The 27,225-nt window shown below is 30.4% G+C and overlaps 1 protein-coding gene across 1 annotated transcript in view; it reads right to left on the reverse strand.

The window, feature by feature from the left end:
• Positions 1-27,225, reverse strand: part of Shab (potassium voltage-gated channel shaker cognate b) — a 506,172-nt gene that overhangs the window by 463,739 nt on the left and 15,208 nt on the right. The window contains exon 2 of the mRNA XM_075368331.1: positions 13,402-13,523. The gene's annotated coding sequence lies outside the window, so the exon portion shown is untranslated. The remainder of the gene's footprint in view (positions 1-13,401; positions 13,524-27,225) is intronic.

The raw sequence follows: 27,225 nt of genomic DNA on the forward strand, positions 1-27,225 counted from the left end.
ATTCAAGCTTTAATATATTTTTTTCATTCGTCTCTCTAAACCTCCCGGTTACAGATTTAAAGTAGTTTGAACACAATCATTTTTTATCATAAAATATATGCATATATATGCATCTCTTTAATTTTTTGTAGTAGTGTAGTAGGTATTTAATTTTAGTTTGAAAAATCAGGAAAACATCATTGTATTTTTTATTTTAATCAGCCATCGCCTTCCTAGACCGCCTGAACACCCCTAATTTTCTGTGGACCTTCTACGCCCCCCCTGAAGGCCACCAAGCCCACAAGGGGGCGTTATCCCCCACTTTGAGAACGAATGATCTAGATAGTGTTAGTGAAAGTGACTGTTCCGATGAAGACAGAGAAGATGATGAACTTGCCCAGGAACTGGCCATATAATGCAAATTTCAAGTAAGTTTTAATAGTAGTACAATCAAAAATGAAAATAATCGTACAAAAAACAATTCTATAATAATAATAAAAAAAAAAATTCACGGCGGTTCTTGTCGCCCCGAGGGTGATAAATTAACAACTAAACGAGATGGGTATAAGAAAATAAATGGAATGGTATGGTATTGTTTTTATATTTTTTACTTGTATTTTCTTTGAGAATTTTATCTCAAATTTTAATATCGGGGCCCTTTACACCCCGTAAGAGTTGTGTTTGTCCTTGTCTTTTGTGTCTTAATGTTTTGTGTAGTTTGTGCTTTTAAATAAAATGTAAGGGCCCTTTACACCCTTACATATGACGATCCTGATGGTGATACTAATTTCTTTCTAAGAATGTGACGAGAGCTAATGACCTTAGTAGTCGATGCCAGTAAAACTCAAAAAAAAAAATAAAAATTATTAATAATAATAATAATAATTGTACATCTAATTTAGTGTAATTATGGATACAATACTCGTGCCCCATTCAAGCACTAGTTAAGATTTTTTAGTTAAAAAATTCCTAAATTAAAAATCTTGTTTTTGCAATCTTTATTGAATATTAATACTAATTACGTTATAATGAATTATTAATATAACATGAAAACGGTAATAAGTCAGATGTGCATAAATAAAAGTACAACGATTATTATTCTTCTCCTATTAGATGGGTGTGAATGTTTTCATGTTCGATAATAATGCAGTTATCTTCTCCAACACAAGCTTTTATTTTCATTGTACTTACTATAAATAACATAAATAAAAATAAAAACAATATGAAACAAAAATTGTAGATTAAATAAAAATTTTTCTATAATGTTTTTATTTATACGTTTATCTTTTATTGTAAGAAAACACCAATGATATTAAGGGGTTCTATCTAAAGATAAATGTTTAAAAGTGAAACTAAGCGCCATAAATTTTTCTTCCATTTCACTTTTTTGATAAATAGAATTAAAATACTTTTTTCTTTCCCGTCTAGATAGCGCTACAGCAGATCTATAATTCTAGAAGAGAAAGTATTGTAATCGGTCCAATTTGGGCATATGCGGTTATCACCAGATGATGACGTTTTGACACCTACAGAACCCAAAAAACCGGATGGAAATTTTCCGGATGTTAATGTTCGTATATACGTGTGTGTGTTTGGTTTTGGCCTCTAAATCACCTTATATCTCCAGAACTAATGGACCGATTTTGACCAAACTTGATCAGATTACTTTTATATATGGGACATTGTTGCCATAAAGTTTTTAATTTAAAAGGTTATGAGGGGAGGCTGTAGAGCAAGGTCACCCTCAGTATCTCAAGATTTCGCCTAATTAAGGTCAAATTTTTCTTAGGCATATTTGTTAACAACAACAAAAATAGCAATATTTGCAAAAATATTTTTTGGAAAAATCGCATCCCCAGCCCAAACAAATTCTCTAAACTAGTGGCTAAGTGGACATACTGCGTCAATAGTAACCCCCTGTCACCAAAAAGGAGCGCTAGTGTCGCAATTTGCCATCTTGTAATTTCCCTTTTTCCCTGTGGAAAATCCCCTTTTCCTAGAATCAATGGATATTAAAAATATGGTGCTGAAACGAAGAAATATTATATTTAAATAAAATGATGAATATTTTAAATTAAGATGTGAATGTAAGCCGTGCATCAGAAACAACGGTTGACAGCTTTTTTTTATGCAGACGTAAAACAATAGTCTAACAAATTATACATTTTTTTGGATTTCTGTTTCTTTTTTTAAGATATGAAAAACTTTTTAGCTGACCGTGGAGGAGTGGTAGCGTTTCAAGATTGTATCCAAAAGGTTCCAGGTTCATATCCCGGTCGTGCATGCCATATTTCATATGCTACAAAACTTCCGTTCGGAATTCTCACGCATAAACATCAAGATTATGTGGTGAATTAAACCATGAAACAACCAATTAAACAGTAGAATCCGTACTTTTCAGACAACAGTCAACACTATCAAACTTTTCGGCATTATTATTTCCAGTTTGTATTTTTATTTCCCCTTACTTAAGTAGATAATAAAGGGAATATACTGCCTTCGTCAGAACTTATCCCACATCTAGATAATTTTGTTTCTCCGCGTTTTTTGATCCAATATGAACAAAAATGGGTGTATATGCATTTACCAGCTATGGACAGTTTAACGATCAAATTTGGTGTGGTTACTTGGCTGTTACAAATTTATTGTAGATGTTTAAATCATTATAAGGTTGAAGCTTGTGCATAAAAATATGGTGCTGAAATTTTTTGCTTATGAAAAATATCTTATGCAAAAATGTCTGAAATTCGAATCCGAAATCTTCTTGATATAAGGGTGAAACATTCTTCGCAATCTCAGGTAATTCCCTCAGGTAAATTCTCAATTTTTCACCTGAGATACCTCGCATCTCAGGTGAAGAATTGGTTGATTTAGTCACATTTCAGAAAACTTAGATTAAACGATTTGAAGGTATTGAGGGTCGGTCTTAAGAAAATTTAACTTATGGGTATTTTACAGCTTTCGACAAGGACCGATTTCTAAAAATTGGTATTTACTTAGTGTTTGCTCTTACAACCTAACGAATTGAGAATTTTTTTCTTAATTTGTCCTGATGAGAAATTTTGAAAACAAATTCAACTGTTGAGAGAAATAAATTTAAAAAATGATCAAAACATGGGTAAAATTCATCAAGCAGAAACGCTAACAAAGAAAAAAAAAGAAGAAATTAGCCAAATAAATATAAAATATATATTTAAGTTCATGCAAGACGTAATTGTGGTAAATTATAAACAACACAAAAAGAAACTGAAAAATTTATAAAATTTAGAAAGTGCCTTAAAAGTTTCATAAGTAGTTGAACAATTTCGGCCCAAGATCTTGCATACCATTAACAATATGACCTAGTTCAAATCGCTAACACATTATTAGATAGCGTTCACAGCCAAGGTCGAAATGGTAATAATAATTTTCGGCTTTTTTAATGGAATGGTTAAATTTTAAACTCTATGAAAACGGTGAGAACTTCCAATTCATGCTTTTCAAACAAATATAATTTTTATTTTTTAAATGTATAAAACAGGAATTTTTCATCAAACATTTTGGGGTTTTAACTCGCCTTATTAAGTGTCAACCCAGTTAACGAGATGGATCATTTTATACATATTTTATGAAAATTGGGAAACTATTTCGGTGTTATACAATATCACATACACGCAGAGTATATTTTCTAATACATTAAAAACACATTACCCTATTTTTCCAGTCGGATAAAAGCATATTCTTACTAGCCGTACAGGAAGTAGATGTAGCAGCCGTTGATGAATATCTCCAGGATTAATATCAGAATGATTGTTTTTGCCTGCCTGCATGCTCAGTGATCTGCCAATCAGTTTTCCGTTACATACTGCATCAACTTCACACATTTGATATCTGTTGAAGCTTGATTTTAATTAAAATTTTATTATTTAATTTTATTTTAAAAGTTTGAATACGACGCTTTCATTCTTTTGAAGGATCTGACTGAAGCGGGTGCACGACTAGTTAAGAATAAAAAATGTTTTAAATTCAAATAATAAATTTTGTAGTTTTATTCAGCTCAAAGAATATCAAACTTCTTCTCAAAAATCTTTGAGATTACTTAATAACGTTTTTTTTTTTAAATAAATTTCTTTTTTTGAAAATAAAAATTATTCTTTTGGATAATTTTATTACATTACTTTCATTTACTAAACCCGTTCAAATTTTCATATGATTTAAATCTCTGAAACTGTTTACTTACCCGTATTAACGATTCTTAAATAAACGATACTAAGGAAGATGAAAATTACCTTTAAAAAAAAAAGCATAGATATCTTTAAACTATATAATACTCTGAATATTAACAGAATCTATTGTTTGAGTGGGTAATTAATAGAACGGCAATTATATTAATTACATAATGTTATGTGTATTTCTTAATGCTGTAGTATCTTCAGTCAAATCCAGTCAAAAATCTTTGTTATAAACAGACTACATTCCCCCATAACAGCTTCGTCCATGCTAGATGCGTAGACAACTTAAAAAATTGGAAATAATTATTAAGTAGTTATAGTCCTTAGCCCACCGAGCTGGTCTATTGGTCAACTGGTCGACACAAATCAGTTGTTTAACAGCTGATTTTCGAAATCGAAGGTTCTATCCTAATACACGTTAGTTGCTTTTACACAGATTTGAACACTAGACAGTACCAAAACCCAACCACCAAAAGAACACAAGTATACTAGATTGTGGATACCGGTGTTCTTTTGGTGGCTGGATTTCAATTAACCACACATCTCAGGAATGCTCGATCTGAGACTGTGCAAGACTACACTTCATTTACATTCTTACATACCAATCCTTAACACATATAAATCCTTAAATTTAGTAAAACACATAATAACTATCTGAAGGAGTAGGTATTGATATCGAAATGCAATATTCAACTAACCATCAAAACTGTTATATACATAAATAGTTATTCCCTTTAATTTATTATCAGACTAATCTGTTTTTACATATTTTACGATAATAACACAAAATGCTCTTTAAAGACAATGACATTAATTTTATTAAAAGAAGTTCTACTTTATTTATTTATGATTTATATAGAAGTGAGATTTGTGAGGTTTGAACTATTGTAAACATTTCAGCGATCATAAGAAAGCTACAGTTAAAATTTCATAATGTACGGTAGTTTTCGCGGTTATCGGGAACAAACGTGAAAAGACGTCTCTTTGCATAATATTGAAATTTTTAACAAAGAAAGTGCTGTAAAATGAATGATCCGTTCGAAACTGAAAAAAAAATTCAGAATTGTATTGTATTGAAAATATAACATGGTTAATAGTCAACTATGATGCAGAAAAACCTTATTCCTATAAAATACGTTATTCCAAAGTACAAGATACGGTGCCTGAACTCAAAGGTTTAACCAGTTTCACTAAATAAGCTTAATTTCTAAGAATATTTAATTGGTTGCCTAATAATTTTATTTAATTAGAGATTTCTAATCTTTTTTTAAAGAGATATTATCAATGTTCTTGAATTTTTATCCTATGTGACTTGGACAAAGGATTAATACGAGTACATAAAATGAAACGCGCAAGGATTTTTTTCTTCCTCTAAAATTCCCGGTTCGAATCCTAATAGGCTTAATACTTTTAATACGCAACAAAATTTCCACATAATATTCCTATGATTAATATGTTTTTGATGATCTTGTAATGATAGGTGTGGAAGGTTACATGGAAATGGCGATGGATAGGATATTCCTGCGACTAATCTTCTTGATGATCTTATAAAGATGGGATTGGGGGGTTTACATGGAGATGGCGATGAATAAGAAACATTGGAGAGGATTGTTAATGAGAGGCCAAAGCTAACATTGAACTGTAATGCCAAAGAAGAAGAAGATTTCCATAATTATGTTTCAAGTTTATAAGGTGAATTATCAATCAAAACTAATTAATTTAGGTGAAACTTGAAACATTTTTCTAAACAGTGTTTCAAAAACATAAAATAAAAAATAAACAAAAAACTAAATTAGTAGATGAAATATTTTTGTTGAAATATACTAAAAAAATTAAATTTATTTACAGCCTATGTACAATAGCAGAAGAAGATTAAACTGTAACAGGATCAGTAAAACAGACCAAGGTAACGGGATCTCTTCCAATTAAAAAGAAAGAATGAGAAAATAATAATGAAAAGAGCAATCGAGAAGGAACTAAAAGGGATTCTTTTCTCAGACTAACAAGCCTGTTTAACAATCTGTTCTTTGTAGTACAGACAATAGTTCCACCAAAAGCTGTTGTTCGACCAGAAGAATTACCGGACCGGAATAAGAATTTATGGAAAAACGTAAGGGCGCGGATGATGAAAATTATTACGCTTCAACAGTTAAGGGATAAGGCGAGTACTGGTTCTGCAGTTCGGGTGATATTGATATTGCCTAGAATCAGCGGAGAGAGTCAGTAGTTTTGCGGAGAAAATCAGTAGTTCTGAGAGTAGTTCTGCGAGGCCATGTTCGGCATAGCCGTGATAAAAAGCGATGGCCGAGTAGTTTCGCAAGCCCAACTTCGACGCGGTTGCGGTGGCGGCGGTATCAGTAAGCGTGTGGTAAAAACGAGTAAAGAGTTCGTCACGAGCATTCCATTGTGGAGTGTGGGTGAATGCAGAAAGTTGTTCGGTGAGTTACGGGTAAAAAGAAGTGAAAGTGACGGTATTATACTCATTCATAAAATGTAGGATAATTCTACTGTGGGTAGTAAAGTAATAATAATTGCAGAAATTGGATGATACGAACTCTAGGTTTTTCTAGTAAACTTGTTAATGCAATGTTAGGTATTAGTATTAGCGGTCATTATAACGTTTTTAGTAAATTGGATTGTATTCCGGTTTTTACAATTTAACTGTCTTTAAACAAACCTTGTCCTTATTTTAATTACTATTTTGTATATCATTATTATTGTTTATGTTGCTTTTGTTTTTGTTATTATTAGTTTCATTTTCTATGTTTTTAAAGTAATTTATTGCACTTAAAAGAAATTTTTAGTTTGTTAGTCTCTCAGTACCCTGGTCGAACCGCGAACACGCGACAATATTATATTAATATTATCAATATTAATAATTCTATTTTTATTAATTAATTTTTTTTTTTACTTTCCTGCCATCATAGCTCTAGAGTTATGTTGTATGAAAGAAAATTCGATAATCAGTCAAACAGATGGGGTATGTGATATTTTTTAATTTCTCGACGACTCATGACCCAGGAACCCCAAAAAACAAAACAAGTGGTGGTAGTGTTTGTACCTACGTATGTACGTGTGTGGGCGTATTTGAAATTTTGGCTGTATTAACAGATTTTGATAAAATTTTGTACAGAGACTCTCTCTCTCTCTCCCTCTCTCTCTCTCTCTCTCTCTCTCTCTATATATATATATATATATATATATATATATATATATATTTGTTGATAACTTTTTTTAGTTAATATCTCCAGGAGAGATAATTTCTTTGGGGTCAATCTTCTTAAAATTTAACAAACATAACCCCACTTTATATTAAGCTTAGTACATGCGTGCACACTATCTTAACATGTTTTTTTAAAAATTCGTTCCAAAATCCCCCTTCCCCACAAATCGGAAAAGCTATCCTTTTATTTAGTGCATTTGTTTTACCGAATTATTTTTCATGTTTTCCTGTATGTAGTAATAGTGCAGGTGACCAAAAATAAGATAATTTTGGAACAATTTTGTTGGTTGGGAAGCCGATCAATGTTTAAAAATATCGATTTTGTGAATTTTTTAAAACTCTTTTTGGTTTATTTTCATGTGTCATTATTTTCCCATTATATAAGAATAAATAACAACTTTTTTATCAGCTTTTTTAATTTATTTATTTAATAATTATTAAATATGAAGCTTATTTTTCCTTTTTTTTTCAGTTACAATTAAGAATATTTTATATATAAAGCCGAAAGTTTGGTTGTTTGTTCTAGCATCACGCGAGAACCAACCGACCGATTGCTTTCAAATTTTTAGGATTAGCCGCGTTAGTCCAGAAAAGGTTTTAAGCGATAGACCGAGTCCCTAGCCCCCTTGGCGGTGCAGTTTTGAGTTACAGATACTCATTAAAGAAAAAAATTATTAATCCCTTTACTTCATTATTATGTTTCTGTGACCAAGGTAGCAGAAATAAGTTATAAATTTTTCGATGCCAAAGTGTGTGTGTACTTTAGTTACCATAGCTACTTCTGTTACATTTTATGCTATTTAGTTTCTTTTTCAAGTTTTTATAGAGCTTGAATACTTAATTTTTATTTATCAGTATTATTTTAACGACCATGAAGAGGGTAACGAACCACTGCGGAGATCAGTGGTTAGACTAAAGCTCTCTGGCTAGACTAAAGCAAGCCCTATAGTTCGCGGGTAGGCACCTTGTTCCTGGGGAGCCCCTGGGTCGACTCTGGGGTTCTCCTGGAGCGATCTGGACGACCCTGGAAGTCCAAGTCGGCTGAAGCCCCGACCGGCTAGTATTATAAAATAAAGATAAAAACTGCCGCGTTCAGATGACTTCACCCTACACAGATAACTTTTGTACGTGATATAATTCCTATGTACGAATGTACTCTAAGAAATCCATTAAAAACTATTTTTCCTAAAACTTTTTGCAGTTGTTTTGAATTCATGGAGTTTGGTACCAAAAACCTATATTCATGAAAAAAAGAAGACTTTAGTTAGTTCTGCTGCATCTGCTATCTTCAACTCTTGAATAGCTCAAAAAATTGTCAGCTGGTTGGTCTAATTAGATTCTAGATTAGGAATTGATCTCATATTCCATTCCGGCATTTTTTAAGGTATCATTTTTAACGTATCCATCTCATCCATCTTGTGCCCCTTCTTCCGCGGCTCGATCAGGATATTGAGAGGTTGTCAGTTTAGAATGTTTATATAATTACAGTTTATTGATTTAAAATATTCATAATTACAACCAGACAAATTAATAATAATAACAATGGTGATAAATATAATAATAATAATTATAATAAAACAATTAATATAACACAAATATTAATATAGTAATAACAACCACAATAATAATCAAGATAATAGTAGTTAAACGATAATAATATTACATGTCAATGACAACAAATCAAACATAAAAATACATAACAAACTGCATGACATAATACTTAATCAAACAGTAAGTATGACATAAAAACCGAGCGTAATCAACAAAGAATAACAATCAAGATAATACACATCCAATAGTGATAAATGTCATTAATAAATAATAAATATAGATTACACACAAGACAGAGTTCAAAATAAATAATCGTTCGGAATTTATTCCAGGTAGATAAATAAAAACCTAGACCCATTAGCAAAGGAAACCGCTAGTCTTAACCCTTTCTGACCACTAGTCTTATATAAACAAACAAACGTATAAAGTTCACTTGTAAATACCTTTGCTACCTACCCTAACACTTTATTAATGAAATTTATTGCATTATTTCTTACATTTATACACCTATAGTTTTACTGTAACTCACTGATAGTATGTCTGGTTTACTGGAATTACTCGTGGCTTCATCTTACTCGTATCGAGCTGGATTCAGGACTCTCCTTTCTGAACTGACGTCACGCAACCTCGTCTCTCAGACTCACACATGTGACTCTCCTCGCTGGACCGTCGTCGTAACGTGTCGCCGAACTGGTTCGCAGAACTTCATTAAACCCACACAACTCCGCACAACTCGCAGCCTCTCATAGCTGAACTCCTCGCAGAACTGCCCTTGCGGGACCGACGCCGTAACGCCTTGCAGACTGGTTCTAATAGAACTCTTTTATAGCTGGTCTTACCCTGACTAATTATACTTCTAGTCTTTTTACCTACCGGACCCGACCCAAGTCGAAGCGTGAGAACAGTTGACCAGGTTTTTGTTCCTATGAATTTCAAATCTGGTCTCTTCTCACCGTACAACAGGTGTTCATTGTGTGTTAGCGGGCAGTATAACAAAGGACGATTGTTAAACGGACCTATACCTTACAAAAAGGTTCTCCTTTTTATCCCTTTCTGGATTCCTGCAATTATTATATTTTCGATTACTTTCAAATAATTGGTAGGAATCCATTACTCAGGCCGTTGTACAGGTCATGATACGATATAAATTTAATAAAATCAGTTGGATAAACAGAAAAACTATTGTAATTCTTGGCGTTCATTATTGGTTATAAGGTCCTAATAATGCTTACAGTAAAACTATATATTCTGTAAAATTTGAAAATCGTTTAGTTTGTTCAAAGCTTACTTATTTTCAAAACTAATAATCAAACGAAACCGCTGTTTTTTCCTTGCAAGAAGTGTGTCATTATTTTTACTATAAAGGGACGAATTTCCACTGTGCTCTGAACTCCTAAAATAATATATAATAATTATTTATGTAGGGAACGCTTGAAAGTTATCTGATGTAAATGTTGCTGCATTAATATTTTTCGGTGATTAATTATACAGAAATTGGATAATTACATCATTTTAAATGATTTATGTAGCGGAAATTTTTCATAATGATATTAAATGACAAAAAATATAACGCAGAAAAACGCGCTAAACATAACTTAAACATATACTAACGACTTTGCGTCGTTAGGTCTCCCGATATTAGAGTAAACGTGAAGTAAGAGAAAAAACTGTAACTCATTTAATATATTCTGCTGACTTTTCTGTCAGAAAGTTATTTAAACTAATTACTCAGCAAGGAAGAAGAAATGTAGCTTTTTCTTTCCTAATTCCCCCCCCCCCCCCTAACAGAAGCGTTTTCCCTTTAAATAGTACAGTTCGTTACTGAAATGGTCCATATAAATCTGTCCCCACCACACCACTTCATTACAGCAGACCTTGAGATATCTGCTAGTACGCCCTTCACCATCAACACCCCCTCTAGAATACTCTAAATAAAATCGATACCACTCGAGCGATTGTGTCGTGACTGCTTTTCTCTTAGTTAAAGAAAACTTTTTTTGTATCAACACTTCTATCTATTTAAATTAAACAATTAAATTTAACTTGTAACCTATTTCGCGCGTACGCACTTTTAAAATTGGATAATTTACTTTCAGAGTTTAACTTGACTTAAAATAAGTTAAACAAATACATTTAACATTTAAATCAAACGCGAATAGAATTTTCAATTTTATAGCAACAATACTTTTAAAACACGGAATATAAAGTTTAGATAATATTTGAAGTTTAGGAAGTGAAAAAATTCGTGCGGCTGTCGCTTATAATTACTGAATTTAAGAAAAAATGTATATCTAAGGAAAATCTTTATTTCATTTTGCTAATTCAAGAGAATTTTCAGTTTTTCATTTATAACATTTCCAACTTTTAAACTAATGTACGCGGATATGTTCTCATCAATAACGATTATACATTATTACACGTACATAACTATACGTATAACTTAAATATTTATTTGATCTTAACCAGATATCTGTAATACGAAAAAAATATAAATATTTTACTCGGGTAATAAATAAATTTCAAAATTTAATTTTGTGAATCTCATTCTGACTGGTTTTCTCCGTCATTAGATGAAGTAGTAGATTGCTCAGATGATCAAAGATGTAGAGAAATAATAAATTTATTATTATTATTATGCTAGTGAAATAGAAGGGGTGATGTAAATTAGCCTAATATAAGGCTGATTGCCTTAAATTGAGTCCTTCATAAAAAATTAGTTATCTATTAATATTGAGTAGGATGAAAAGTAGTCTTCAATTCGGTTAAAAATAATAACGGGACAGACTTGGTGCTAAGAAAATAATGCCCTAACACAAAACACATTTATTTTTTAAGTCTGTCAATAATTAATGAGCAGAATTAACGTAGAAGAAATTTTATAGAAATTGACAACTTTATTACGTTTATTACTTAATAAGTTTAACTTTTCCTCTAATGATTGAAGATAGGTATATCTTTTCTTGCAGAAATCGCATTAATTTTTTCCTTTACATTATCTGTCACATTATGAGTTTGACGCAAATAAACGTCTGAAATACTAGTGGAACTAATTAGAGTGATTTTACTAAGAGTACTGATGTTCATTATGCAAACAGTTCCAGAGGTGAACAGGATGAATGTATTCACTTCTTAGGGTTGAATATCACCTGTCTTAATAAATTTAGTATGGTAAAATCGGCCGGCCTCCGTGGCGCGAGTGGTAGTGTCTCGGCATTTCATCCGGAGATCCCGGGTTCGAATCTCAGTCAGGCATGGCATTTTCACACAAATAACTCATCTGATTTTCACTAAAAATCATTCATCTCATCCCCTGAAGCAATATCTAACGGTGGTCTCGGAGGTGAAAAAATAAAAGTAAATACAGATCAGTGGAGAAGCCAACTAGAGATTATTTCATTGTTAGCTTTCCTTAGTAAGCCTGGAAAGTGGAGTACTATTACATTTTAGAATGGTTACACTTTTTTGGAAATGACTTTGTTTCGTATTAGATCACCTACAACCATTCGATTTATGGACACCTATCACAAAAGACGAACTGGAGTCAAATTTAATGGTAGTGTGAAAATGTGTGCAAGATAAAGACGTAAAAGTCTTTTGATTAGGAAAATTCAAAAATAAAATTCATATTTTTTAATAAAATTTGTTAAAGAAAAATGTTTACAGATATTAAGAATTTCTATAAATTTACTAAATTACCACGGAATTCGAAAAATTAACAAGATGGCAAGAGAAATCAAATGATTTCATTACACAAATAAAAGAAAAAAAGGAAACAATTAAAATAAAACTATATCGATATACATAGTCCAATTTATTGCTGCAGAATGTGTGCTACTAATTAATTAATTAAAGTGTTAACACAACTTTAAAAAAAAAAGAATAATCAAGAGAAATTTTTTAGTACATAAACTTGTGTTTAGGACCAAAATAAAGCGTGTAGTTTAAAATTAATATAATTTAATGAATGATAAATAATTTTTTTTGGAAAAGATATCAAAATTGTTTATGATAAACTGAATATTTCTAATTATAAAATAGATTAAAAAGCAAATGTGCACTATAAACGTGTTCTGATATAATAATAATAATAATAATAATAATAATAATAATAATAATAATGTGTTTACGGTAAAATTAAATATTGTACTTAATAATATTTTACTATTAACTTAATAATTAAATAAAATTATACGCCATAATAGCTAGCGTGACAATTATTTTAAATTCAACTTGCTAAACACGTGCATAAAAATTAGAGAATTACAAAAAACGTTTTACCCTCGATAAATATATATTAATTTAAATAAATCGCAAAAATTAATTATCAAGTTTTCAATTAAAATTGTTTAATTTAAGGGAATTTTTATTTTGTATAACACGGTTAAATTTATTTAGCATTTAACATTTATTATTTATTATCTTTTGAGGCTGACTCACCTTCGGTGGATGGCTAGAGGCTGGGGTAGGGACACACAAGGCTGCTCAATGGTCAGCAGCCAGGAGGTGGTTTTCGGCTGTAGATAATCATCAGGAGAATCTCATAGTTGCTGCTGCATTTCCTGAAACGGGTTTTTACTATTACATTAACATAACATTGGTGATATCTTTGAAATATTTATTATTATTATTGTTTTTTAATGTAAAATTATAATGTTAACACAAAATAACACCTAAACGGGAAAATTATATTGAAAAGTAATTTTTATTTTGTAGTCTTCACTCTTTTTTTTGCAATAAATCGAGTTACTTTTTACTATAATATCCTACTACAGAGTATTATAATCAAGATTAAACGAAATAATAAATCGACAAAGAAATATTTCGAATGTCTCGTGGTTGTTTTCCATGACCGCATGTACTTCTCCAGTTATTTATTTTGAGACAAAAACACATTATTTAATACATGTTTTAGTTGCTTTCTTAGAAAGTTAGTAAAAATAAAAAAATCAATTTTTTTATATTGACTATCAATCCATTATTCTAATCCTTTAAATAAAAATAAAACTTTAAGTTGCGTAAAAATCACCACCAAGCATCCTGTACTTAATTATATATTTATATTTTGCATCGATAAGAATATGGGCCATACAAAGAAACCTACAAAGAATTAATACCCAGTAATATCAGTTAATTTTTAAATCAGATTTACAGTAAAATTAGATAAATAACAAAATTACGTTAACTAAATAATCTTAAACGTATTAATCATTTTAACAACATATAAAGAATTAACGGTTACTGAAACAAACTATTAAAAAAAATGGGCCTTTTTTAACAAAGTTTATTCATAAGTTTTAAAACTGGAAAAGCTTATTGATAATGAATTAAGTTCATCGTAAATTACGTATGTATAATAAGTGTCATAACCTTAAGGGTTGTAAGCAACTTGACATGAGTAACAAGCACTTCTAAAAATGCCTAACGTTCGCTAACGTATGCTACTGACTAGCATAATGAACATTAGTAGTTTCTGGGAAAGTAAGTATTATTAGTGTCTCTTGCACCTTAAGTGCTTTATATGTGTTGCAGTTATGAGCTACGCAAACAGTATATAGACACAAAAAAAAAACCATTATGAATAAAACATCAAACTATTCCTCTATTTACTATAAGAGACACAGGATCAATACCAGACACTGGAAAAAAATACAACAGATTTTACAAACTTTATTTAGTATTTGTAAATCTCTTATAGCCATTTCTGCTCTACAGAATCTCCTAAAACCTCTTCCAATTATAAATTATAAAGTTTTATTCTCCCTTTTTATACCATTCATCTACAATTTTCTGTCAATGGAATAGTAAGTAGGTTTTTTGATAGATTTCATAAGAAAGCTACCTTATTGTAATGGGTACCATGATTCGATTTCCGGAAAATTTCGACATATCTTCGCGTTTCACGTCCCCCAGACCTCAAAACCACTGTCAGCTCAAAATGTTATATATACATACATATATATATATATATATATATATATATATATATATATATATATATATATTTATTTCATTTTCTTATGGACACATAACTACCGTAATTTTACGCCAATCACTTTCAAATTGTTCCTTAAAAATAACTCGTCCCAAAATTTCAGTCGAGTTTGTTAACGGCCAAAATATGACCATGGGGCTGGAAATGGGGGGCCTTTTTCGGAAAAAAATAATATCGCTATAACTTTCTTATTAAGCAAAATATCGTTTTCGTTTAAAACCTTTTCAGATCAGGAAGCCAGTAAAGTGGCTCTGTGCGGTGACAGTTTTAAAACGCTGTTACAAAATCATTTTATATGGGATCTAAGTCGGTTATTTTTTTATATTCACAAAGGAATCAGTTTTATTATACAATTTGAACTATGGTTATACGAAGTAAAATGTTTCATTTGGACAAGAAAGAATATGACTTTTTTTTCTCAGAAATGTGCTTGTGTGTGTGTGTGTGACTAGTGTATTATAATTGCTATGAGGGTTACCGATTTATTTATTATTTACAAAACTAGCTTATTATATTAGCAACATAACGATGTATTGAAACACATAATAAATTACGTTATACGGCACACACAAAAGAAAAAGAAATTTGTCGTCATAAATATGTCACTTTTATTTGAGGCCTAGTAAATCTTTTCTGACAAAAGATATCGGCATCAATGAAACACATGCCGATTCGTAATGAATAACAGTATACAGTAAAAATGGTTTTTTGTCAATCTGAATAGCCTTTTAAGTGGTGGGGATTTTTATAAAACGTAGTTTCTGAATCTCTTTCATTTATACTAACATATGTTAGTTTATTGTGTGAGTAAGAGTGCACGCAAATGTATTACATGCGTACAACTGCAGTAAGTAACTTACTATCGCATACCGGCGTTCCGTTGGTAATATATTATTTCATTATTTTTTTCAAAATTACATCGGGTTTTTTTTATTCAGTGCGATTTTTTTTCACATATTGGGCGTTTTTTTTTAAATTTGTGATTTTTTTTTTATTTGCCGTAATTTTTTTTATTATCGAGACAATGAATGACGAACAGATTAGGTTTGCTCTTGACGAAGGACTTTCAGATTATGACGAAAATGACAGTGACGACCTTGAGGGCTTGGACGACATCAAAAATACTGAAATTAGGGGTATCGATTTTTCGGAACCGCATCTCCTGAATTTTAGTAGCGACGATGATGATCAGGTCATTCGATTAGTGATACTGACACGGAACAGAAAATAAATGTAGCCGGTTCAGTTCTACATCCACATGCTGAAGGAAACGGTAATATATTTCATGAAATCCATTATCGTTCTCCAGTGCAGTTGGATGTTGAAATGCAACCAGCTGTTGAGTTTCCTCTCCAAGATGAGGAACTTGACACGGCGGAGTTACAAGAAAATCCAACTGACCGGGCCCAAAATGACGAAACAGTTACATGATGACGAAGGTTACGAGTTGGAAGGTCGTCTGCCGGTTCTTGGAAATCCCTGGTTAGTTTGTACTGATAGGTGTAAATATGACACACTAAACAGTTTGCCTTTTACGGGTCCGGAACCAGGTGCATTTGTAAAGAATCCCGACTTTTTGGCTAAATCCGCTCCTCGTAAGAGAGGTCAGCCTAAGAAGCGTCGTAGGAATTTACAGAATGTGCCTGAATATATTCCTGATCCTCGTATTCATGGGCAGACGCGGTTTGCCGTATTTATGATGTTTTTTGGGGCTATCCTTGAAAAAGTAATATCACAAACTAATTTGTATTTTCAAAGCCGTAGACCTGATAGACCATTACCTAAGGACAGAATTCAAGGTGACGCTAGTCTTGACCAGATGAAACGTTTCTTTGCAATCATCCTGGAAATGGGTCATACTGTAAGACACACTTTACAAGAATACTGGTCAACTGACGAGGTTTCCCATATCGCTTGGTTTGGGAATACATTACCGAGAACTGTCTTTCTTCATATTTTGAAGTATTTACACTTCATTAACCAAGATCCACCAATAGAATCAGAAATGCAAACTGGTAACTATGACCATCTCTGGAGAGTACGCGAAATATTTGAAATTGCACGTCAGAAATCTCGTGAACTCTGTAATCCACGACAACAAATCGTAGTTGATGAGGTTTTATGCGCCTACAAGGGTAGAGTCTTGTTTCGGCAGTATATACCTAGTAAACGAAAGCGCTTTGGGATAAAGGTTTACAGACTTTGCGGTAATTCTGGGTACACATTCGATATGAGTGTATATCTCGGGAGACAACGAGAGGAACTAAATGTAAACGAAACGATTACTGAACGTACAGTTATCAATCTAATTGCAGGTTATGAAAATTGTGGATATCATTTGTATATGGACAATTTTTTTTCATCCCTGCAATTATATCGACGACTGAAAGATGTGGGAATTCTAGCTTGTGGAACAGCTCGATCCAATCGTGCTGGAATGCCAGCTGAATTCACACGAAACAGACGTAAACAATTAGGTTTGACCGGACACCGGTTAGCCTGTCGTACGACACTGGATGGAATATCTTGTATTCTATTCAATGACAAGCGAATGGTAACCTTCTGTCTTCTATTCATGGGCCTGCTGAAGAGGGTAAATACAGCGTAACAATTCGCGGTACAGAAAATGTCGTGAGACCTGTAATGATTGTAGATTACAATAATTACATGGGGGCTGTTGATCTATCTGATCGTCTGTCTTCAAGCTATTACTTACATAGGCGCATGACAAAATGGACGAAAAAACTTTTTTTCCACATTTTTAATATGCTCCTTGTCAATGCTTATACGGCTTACAAGTCAGTCAATAAGATGGAGAAGAACCAATCCTTCAGATGGTTTCGAAATGAGGTTTTGAAAGGGCTTGTTTCATCATCTCCTACGAGATTTTCTGCACGAGGATCTTATGTAAGAAATCGTGAATTGTTACGTCTTGAAAGTTGTGAAGCAAGACATTTTCCTAAACGTGAGGGAACAAACAGTTTTAGACAATGCGTTGTGTGCTCGGCAAACGGGATTCGCGTAAGATCAGTCTGGAGGTGTGTGGCTTGTGAGGTACCACTCTGTATAGACGGATGTTTTCTCGTGTATCACACACGCCAAAATATCACCAACTAGGGGTAAGTGCTTTTTATTTATAAATTTATTACTTCATTTTATTTGTTTAGGTTATTTATTACTTGTCATCTATTTCATTCTTTTGTTTTTTTGGGGAATCTACCATATAGCGATTTATGTGTTGGTGTAAAAACTAGTGCGCGCTCGTTATTTCTTATTTTATATATTATATATATATATAATATATATTACGATTTTATATACATAGTAACATAAAAAATACCTGTTGTTTGTACCGAATAGCTTGTAATTACTGGGGTAATTATTATGCGTTTCATGAACTCTATTGCCCCCCCCCCCCGCGGCGTGTAACAGCAATACTCTGTTGTAAAAAACTTTTTTTAAATGCTCTTAGGAAGTATTATAATTTTAAAAATAAATTTTACATTATATGTAACGCTAAGAAAAAATAAATAATTATAAAAATATCTCGAAACTGATATGCTAATTAATCTGTGATTTATGACACGGGTTTTTCATCATATTTTGCCCAACTTTCAACCGATTTGCTTGAAAGTATTTTTTTTTTAATCGGCAAACTATGTTTCATAAACACAAATAAAAAAAAAAAATTTCGCTAATAAAAAACGCGGTAGAAATGCGCAAAAAAATTCTGCAATTAAATTATCGTAATTTTTGTACGGTTTCAATTTTTTTGTTGTTACAGGCATAAAAAATATCCAATCGTAAGGTTTTTTTTTGTCAGAATCTGTTAAATCTCGTTAATATACTGTAATTTTTTGAAATTTTTTTCACAAGAGGGTAGCATAAGACTATGAAGGGAAGCAATCAGATACCAACATATTTTTGCGGAGCGCTAAGAAGCGCGGAGCATTGTGATGGGAAAAGGTTTTAAGGTTCCTACTATTCTTTAGATAAGGGCCTAAAACTTATCTAAGTAAACGTTTTTGATATCACCAACCATTGGTCCAGAGAGTAGAAAAAATGGGGTTTCTATGACAAAAAAGTCATACCTCCCTTAATAAGCACAGTATCGAATCGGTTTAAAGTGGTCGTTAATCCTTTAAACATTATCTGAAACCTTCGGGTGAAACAATGTTTGATATCACAACCCTTACGGCAAGGGATGACCAAACGTTTTCTGGAATTGTAAGAAGATGGGGCTTGCCGTCTGCTAAACAAGTGAAACCATTGTCGTATTGAGTAAATTTGAAGTTTTTCTTAACATTAAGGTGGAAATCTTTTTTATTCCCTACTTAGCTCCGATGAAATCTAATTCTGCCTTCAGGCGTGCCGAAAGGGATTTTTTATAATTTCTATCAAATTCTCCTCAAATTAATATGAATTGTTACTATTAGGTTGTTTATACAAAGGTGATGAGTTTGAATTTTTAATAAAAAGAAAAACCCTAAGAGAAATAATTAATATTGATATAATAATAGATAAAATAATTTGTTTAATCGTTAAATTTTAATGTATTTATAGACTTTATATTCCTTAATATGTTTAATAATTTCGTTTAGCTTAGCTTTTTCTCGTAATTACCGTTAAATTTTGATATTTTTTCATTGGCTGTTAAAATAAATAATCTCTGCAAATATTTGAATGATTTTAAGTTTTTTATACCGCGGTCACTATTCGAAGGACTTTCGACTGTAAATCCTCAGTAACTTATACAACTGAATTTCTTTATCATCCCAGAAAGGAACAGTTTATATATAGTAAGATGGAGTCTTTTACAAGAGTTTTACAAGAGTACGTTACAAGAGTTTTACAAGAGTACGTTTTTTACAAGAGTTGAAAAAACGTCTTATGTAGCGTTACGTTTGAAGTGTATATCCGTACGGATATGGAACACGGACACTAAGAAAAGCAGAAAAAGAAAAAGAAAGGTCCTTAAAATTTGAATATGGGGAAATTGGAGAAGATTAAATCAACAGAAAAAATGAAAAATTAGGAAGTGATAAGGCGAGTAAACTGAATTTCAGTAGAAGTGACCAAAACTGAAGAGAAGCTGAAAAAAATAACGAATCTAAATGAAATAGAAACTATTAATATTTTTCAGTTCATCTACGAATACAAGAAAATGGAGATGGACATAGTCGTGTATGGGACCTACTTCAGGGCAAATATCCGTTATATGATAAGTACAATTGGATGCCTAAACTGGTTTGAAGTATTTGGTTTGGAGTGAAAATTTAGATTATCGTTTAAGAAGCGAAGATAAATTTTAAAATTTTGCGTCAAATTGACTATGATTTTTAATTTTTTTTTTTTTTTTTTTTTTAGTTTAAATGTAATAAAGATTATTTATCAGTAGATTCAGCTGCAGGGACTTCGTTTATTGAAAAGATGTGAGTATCGTTTACGAAAGTTACTGCTATATTGTTTTAAATTTGGGGGGGAGCGGAGATAAGTAAGTTATACCCTCTTCTTTGGTAATACGTTAATTATTCTAACAATTTACGAAGTGAAATTTTTTTCAAATTTAATATCTCTAAACTGTGTGTTGTATGTAAACTATGTGTTTTGATTCTGTTTTGTATTTTTTATTTCTTTTTCCCCCCAAAAAAAAAACAAAAAAACACTAGTTTTCACATGAAATACTACTTTTTTTTTTTAACTTTAAACTATGGAATTTAAAAAAAATTATTGGGAAAAAATAATTTTTTGTAAGTTAAGCGCACCATATTACCGACTAAATTTTAGAGATATATCCATAAAGTGGGCGTGAACATTTTTAAACATACTGAATTTTTTTTTTAATTTTTCAGTTACTTTAAAAGTCACAACGAAATAATAACCTATACTGAATGTATTGAAATATTATAAGAAACAGTCTTGATCTTGAAAAATTGACCTTTTTTCCTTTATTATCGTAGTTAGATTAGTTGATATTTACTTCTTTTTTGAGTCAAGAAATATGCAGCAAAATACGATCATTTACTAAATCAAAGTCTTGCTGAATAAAATGCAAATATTTAAATTATGTTTTCCAGGATTGGATGGAAACCGATTTTATTGACTTCAATTTATTTCAAATTACATCTTTAAAGTAATAAAATTCAACATTGTATAGGTTTTTTACAATTTTTTTTCACTTTAATTTAGCAGCTTTGCTCCCTTTTTTTAAGTTTCAGAGGGTTTCATCTTCTGAAACTGTACAAGACTTGTTTTTGAACAACATACACCTACTCATCAACTTACGAATTATTAGAACGGATCTTCAAAGACTTACTTTGAACAACTTAATTCATGAAAAGAACGATCCTAATCATATAGCTTGGATGTAGATTAGATATTTCTAAAAAAAAAAATAAAAAAAAACAACCCTAAATCACTTTTATTCCACCCATACTAATTTGCAGAAGTCATTATTATATTGTTATAATTAATAAAAATACTCCATATTATTAGCACTTATTATTGTGATTAATATATTTATTATTAGTTTAACATATTAATTAAAAACATATGTTGGATTAACATATGTTAATTTTAAATTGAATGATTTTTTAATTTAAATTTGCTAGTACCGATAAATGTATTTTTGTTAATATTTATTAAATGTTATTGTTTTTAGAGATAATTTCAGATTACAGGCTATACTGCAAAAGAATATGAGTGAAAGTTGATTCTCCTCCGGGAAGTAATTATTTTACCATACGTCAGGGAAATCGTTCCTAGATTTAACTAGTACCAGATCTAGGAAACAGATCAAGTGACTTATCAATAAAATTTATTACGCTTACGATCAGTAGAATATGCTTTATTTATTATTTTGAAGTGATATTTTACGAAATTCCTATCGGATCTCCTGCCGGAGAGGGCTAATTCTAAATTATAATTTCTAATTCTTACTGAATTGCTAAGGACTATTTTTTAAAGTTAGAAATTTATTTAATTTAATCAAAAACCGTGCGAATTTTAAAAGTTTTAAGTGAAAAGACAATTATATATTTTTTAAAATCACTTGTTCTAATTTTCTGTTATAACTTTTTCCCCAAATCTGGTCTAAAGATTGCACTAGATAAACTATGATAACTGAAATAGATGATCCAATTTTTAAGAGATTACCAGTAGTCTTAAATAAATTAAGCAAATTAATGGTAGTATACTGACAATAATACGAAAATACCATAAAGGAAATTTCAAGAATGCAATATTTTCTCTTACCGTATATCAAGAAAGTTTGATAATTTAGAGCTGTAGAATTAGATACTTGTAAAATAAAGATTAAATTATATTGACTAAAATATAAAATAATAACATACATTACGAAACCTGAATATATATTTATATATAATAAAAGCATTAACAAATTCTGTGTATATTAATTATTAAGCAGTATGTTTTAAGTCTAATTTGAATTCATTAAAAAAAGTAAATCTCTATTTTATATTCCCCAAAAAAAAACAATACATTAAATTGTTTTTAAATAATTACTTAACACAATAAGGAGAAAAAACGGGGAGGTTCGTCTAAAAGGATTAACAATTCGAGCCACAACTTGGAAGTGCCGACAGAGTGGCCGACTAATGGCTAAAAATCAATGTTACAAGTGAATTTCGGCGCTTCTTACTAAAAAAAGAAAAGAAAAAAAGGAAATCCACACTCTTTACACTTTGGACTACTGTATTAATTAACAAAAATCAACTAAAATGCAGTCGTTACAAGATTTTAGTTCTAGTAATATTTGACTTTCATTTACTTATACTGAAAATATTAATTAGCAAAAGCTTTCATTAAATTACTTATTACTAAATAAGTTACTAGTTATTTAATACTACAAAATGATTATTTTTTCATACCAACCGAACAGTATAACAGGTTCAGAGACGTGTGATTAGTTTTTGTTAGCATTGTGTTGTGGTTGTTTTTGTACTGTGATTATATCAGAAATTATTGCAAGAAAAAGATACTGGATTTGAACTGTATCAAACCATGTATGTAATTTAAATTTGATATTTTTCAATTATATGTTGAGACGTGGCGATTTTTGGATAAACGTAAAAATAGACAACAAAGACAACAATATGTGAAATCAATCAAAATATAATTGGTGATTTGTAATGACTGTCTAAACCGTAAACAGTTATAGGTAATCTGACATAAAACGCCAGTTATTCTTTGAAATGGTAATTTAAAAAAAAAGAAATGCAGATGATATTTAGCTGTATAAGGTAAATCATCTTTGTTCACCTTAGAGCAAAAAAAACTGGCTGTATAATACACATCATTTAACACCTTCAGAGAAAGGTACTTTGCCACTTTGCCTAGTGCCACTTATACTTCAGATTCTTTACATATATTACTTCCAAAAAAAAGACTGGTGTTAAGAAGAGTAAAGAAAATAATAATGTTTAATGATCTTTGGTTCACTGTCTCCACTCATCAGGAGAAAGTTCACATATTAAATAATTTAATATCTCTTGTGTATATTCTATGAAAAATCTAATACATTTCTCCTAGTGTAAAACTTCTATTGTAGAGAAATATCCTTCACATGGAAAATTTAGAAGATTTTAGAGAAATAAGCGAATTTGATGAGATTTATATAAACATTGAATTATTCTTCAAGATTAAATGTCGAATTACAAAAACGAAAAAATTAAATCTTATAACGTAGTGCTTTATAAATATTCGTTTCCTCCTCTGCGATAAGAATGAGTATTTTCAGACGATTAAGTAAAATAATGATATGCTTATGAATAAAAAAAATTATCGAATAGAATTCTCAGTAAAGATGTAAAGTAAAACAATCAATGGTAACAGTAATTTAATCTATATATAAAATTTACGTAAAAATATATATAATGGTTAAAGTGATTTAATCTATATATAAAATTTACGCGAAGAATTACCTAAATTACCACATAACTGAAAAGGTCGTAATTTTTAAAGAGATCGACGGCTGTAATATACTGTAAGTTTAAAAATAAAATGAGAAAATAAATAACCAACAACATATTTTTAAAACAAATAGTATAAAAACTCAGATGATCTCCCTAAAATTTGAGGCAACTCCAATGAACTACAAAATACATGCTTACTTTTGTATTCTTTCTCTTTTGAGAATCAATATAGAAGAAACTAGAATCTTGGTGTAATGTAATTACTTCAATTTACTTAATAATAAACAGTCGCGCGCGCGCATGCACACACACACACACACACACACACACACATACATACATACACCGAATAACATTTTGTCGTAACCTGACAATAGTCTGTAAGTACCATTTACATAAAAAGATTTTTTGTTAACCAGCTTACGGCCTCACTTTTCACTTCTTCATCGATCAAAAATCGTTTTCTTAAAACATGCTCCTCCTTCAGATTCCCGAACTGGTGAATATTAGATGGTTTAATTTCGGGCTGTTGGAGGTGCTCAAGAATTTCCAATCCATCTTCTCAACATTTTGATAGAAGACATCGAAGTAACTGACAAATCTGAGGATATGTGTACACATTTCCCCACAGTGCAGTGGTTATAACCTCCCCATTCATAAACATATTGATTTTAGAATTTGTGCAGATAACGTTTGCTAGAATTATAGGAAAGTGTGGCGATTCTGACGATTATTCACTCTTTCCCCAACTTTCTTTTTGTCCCAGATTTAAAATATGCATAAATCTTTATTAATCGATTAGATCATTAACATCAAATCGACACTATCAAACCGATTTGAATGAACTGAAAAAATATAACATCGATCAATTATGTATTTTAAATTTGTAATTTTTTTTATTCGTGTACAAAACACGATTTACTATTTAATTAAAATTTTTATTAAAAATCTCATAATAATTCATTAAATATTTTTAATGCTATGTAAAAAAATTTATAAAATAAATTGTTGTACTTCAAATTTTATTTTTAGAAAAAAGAATGCAGGCACTAAAACTTATAAATGTTTTTTCTAGTATCATTATAACAAACAAATCAGTTCTTATCGAAACGAAGGAAAGGTTAATTTAAATTCCTTCTATCGTTCAAAATTTATTTTATGTCAAATTAAATACATGTAAACACAATAAAAAAAATTATAAATTATTACTAGATCTAGCTTTCCTCGTTAAAAAACGTTTTATCATTTCAATATAAAAATTAAACCTAATAACAGAAAAAAATTTTAGAATCGTAAATAAAAGATAATGGGGAAAAATACAAAAAAGTTAAATTCAGTCAAATATTTAAGGATTAAAAGGGTTCCGTAGCAACCTCTTTTAATCTTTATGACTAGTGAAAAGTCTGTATTATTCATCTGGAAGGTTGTTAGTTCAAATCTCAGTCAGCAACTCATATCTATTCTAAGAATGGTGACACTGAAATTAGTAATTTAAAACTATTAAACCTCAGTGTTATATAAAGAAAAAAAAAAATTGTATTTAACCTGCACGATTATATTGACTGAAAGAAATTAATCCTATTCGCGATAAATTATTAAGGCATTTTAATACTGGTGACGCAAAATAGAACTATTCCATTCAAACTCTTATTATAAGTAATTTTAAAACAATCAATACACGTGCATACACAGTAACTGAGACTAACTGAATGATTGATTTTTGTTTGATATGGTGGGGTTGGAGGGAAGGGAGAGAAACAGGGGAAGGTAAAAATTAAAAGAATAAAAAAGAGAATATTTGTAAAGGTAGATTTTATTAATGAAAATTTTATTATGGTACTGAATTCTGGTAGAGTATTTTATTTTTAAATTACTGTTCATATAAAATCTGAGTTATCGATGAACATAACTGTTGGTCTATATGTAAGATAATTGTAACCAAAATCGGTAGAAAAATAGCCTATAATATTATAACATAAATATCCTAAAATAAAATACGTATATATTTATAAAATGTAATAAATAAAAATCAAAACATTAATATAAAATAGTGGACGATAAATGAGCTAGATCTGAGAGGTAAAATGGGGAAATTGTCGTAAAGAAATAATTTACAATATTTTGGTCTATACCAAAATAACTAAATCCTATGATTTAGTTGATATAATGTGATCTAAAACGAAGTAGTAATGTGAAGTTGTAATCCCGTTATCTGTCTTGGTCATTATTATGCAGTTAATACTTAGATTGTCAAAATGTCTTTTTTTACAATTCTAATGATTAAAATGTACATAACATTCGCTATTATTCCGTCAGCTATAGTATTAACGATGTCATATTATATCATTTAGTTTCGGCGTGACATCTGTACGTACGTACGTACGTATCTCGCATAACTCACAAACGATTAGCCATAGGATGTTAAAATTTTGGATTTAGGATTGTTGTAATATCTAATTGTGCACCTCCCCTTTTGACTGTAATCGACTTGACCAAAATGTTCAAAAAAGCCCAAAATCCAAAAAAAATTGATTTTGGATTTTCTCTTAACTGCAGTAATAAGCGTTCATTGAGGGCTTTTAAACGATATATCATAAGCGGTACTTATTATCATTGGTTCCAGAGTTATAGCCATATCAAATTTTAATTAATAAAATATTTGGATCTTACAATGGGAAGGCACATCGGTTCGAATTCGACTTCATTCCCTTTTTTTTAAATTTAAATATATTGATTTGTTAATAATTATTAACCTGTGATTGTTAAAAAGTTTTATAATAAATAATAATTCAATAAGAACAATCAAACAAATATATATTTTTTTAAAAATCAGAAGTTATTAGTAAAATAGAATTTTATGTACTTTTAAACATGAGTATATGTAATTTAATAGGCGTACAAGGAAGTTATATGGTATACACATCAGAGTTTTTCCTTACATAGTTAATAATGAAATATAAACTATTAACAAAAAATAAAATTCAATGAATAATATTTTTGTAGATTATATGGTGTAAAAACAGCACTCTAAACTTTACTTTAAAAATATATGCAAGGAGTACTGAAGTATAATCTTTCTTCTATCAAAGTCGTAAAAAAGGAGTTTTAAGGGAGTTATGACTTTCTTCTTAAAATTCGAATAAATAAATAAATAAAAGTAATAATAATAAAAACAGTATATAAGGTAAGCAGTTAAGTCAAAAATATAGAATAAAAGGTCAATGGCATGAATTTTAGGCATCATGACCTTACAATTGTAGGATCTGAGTTGAAACCCAAGTTAATAAAAAAAAAAGTTAAATCATAATTATCTTCAACAATAACTTGATCCAATAT

This window comes from Lycorma delicatula, chromosome 6 (genome assembly GCF_047948215.1).
Source record: "Lycorma delicatula isolate Av1 chromosome 6, ASM4794821v1, whole genome shotgun sequence".
Classification (NCBI taxonomy): domain Eukaryota; kingdom Metazoa; phylum Arthropoda; class Insecta; order Hemiptera; family Fulgoridae; genus Lycorma; species Lycorma delicatula.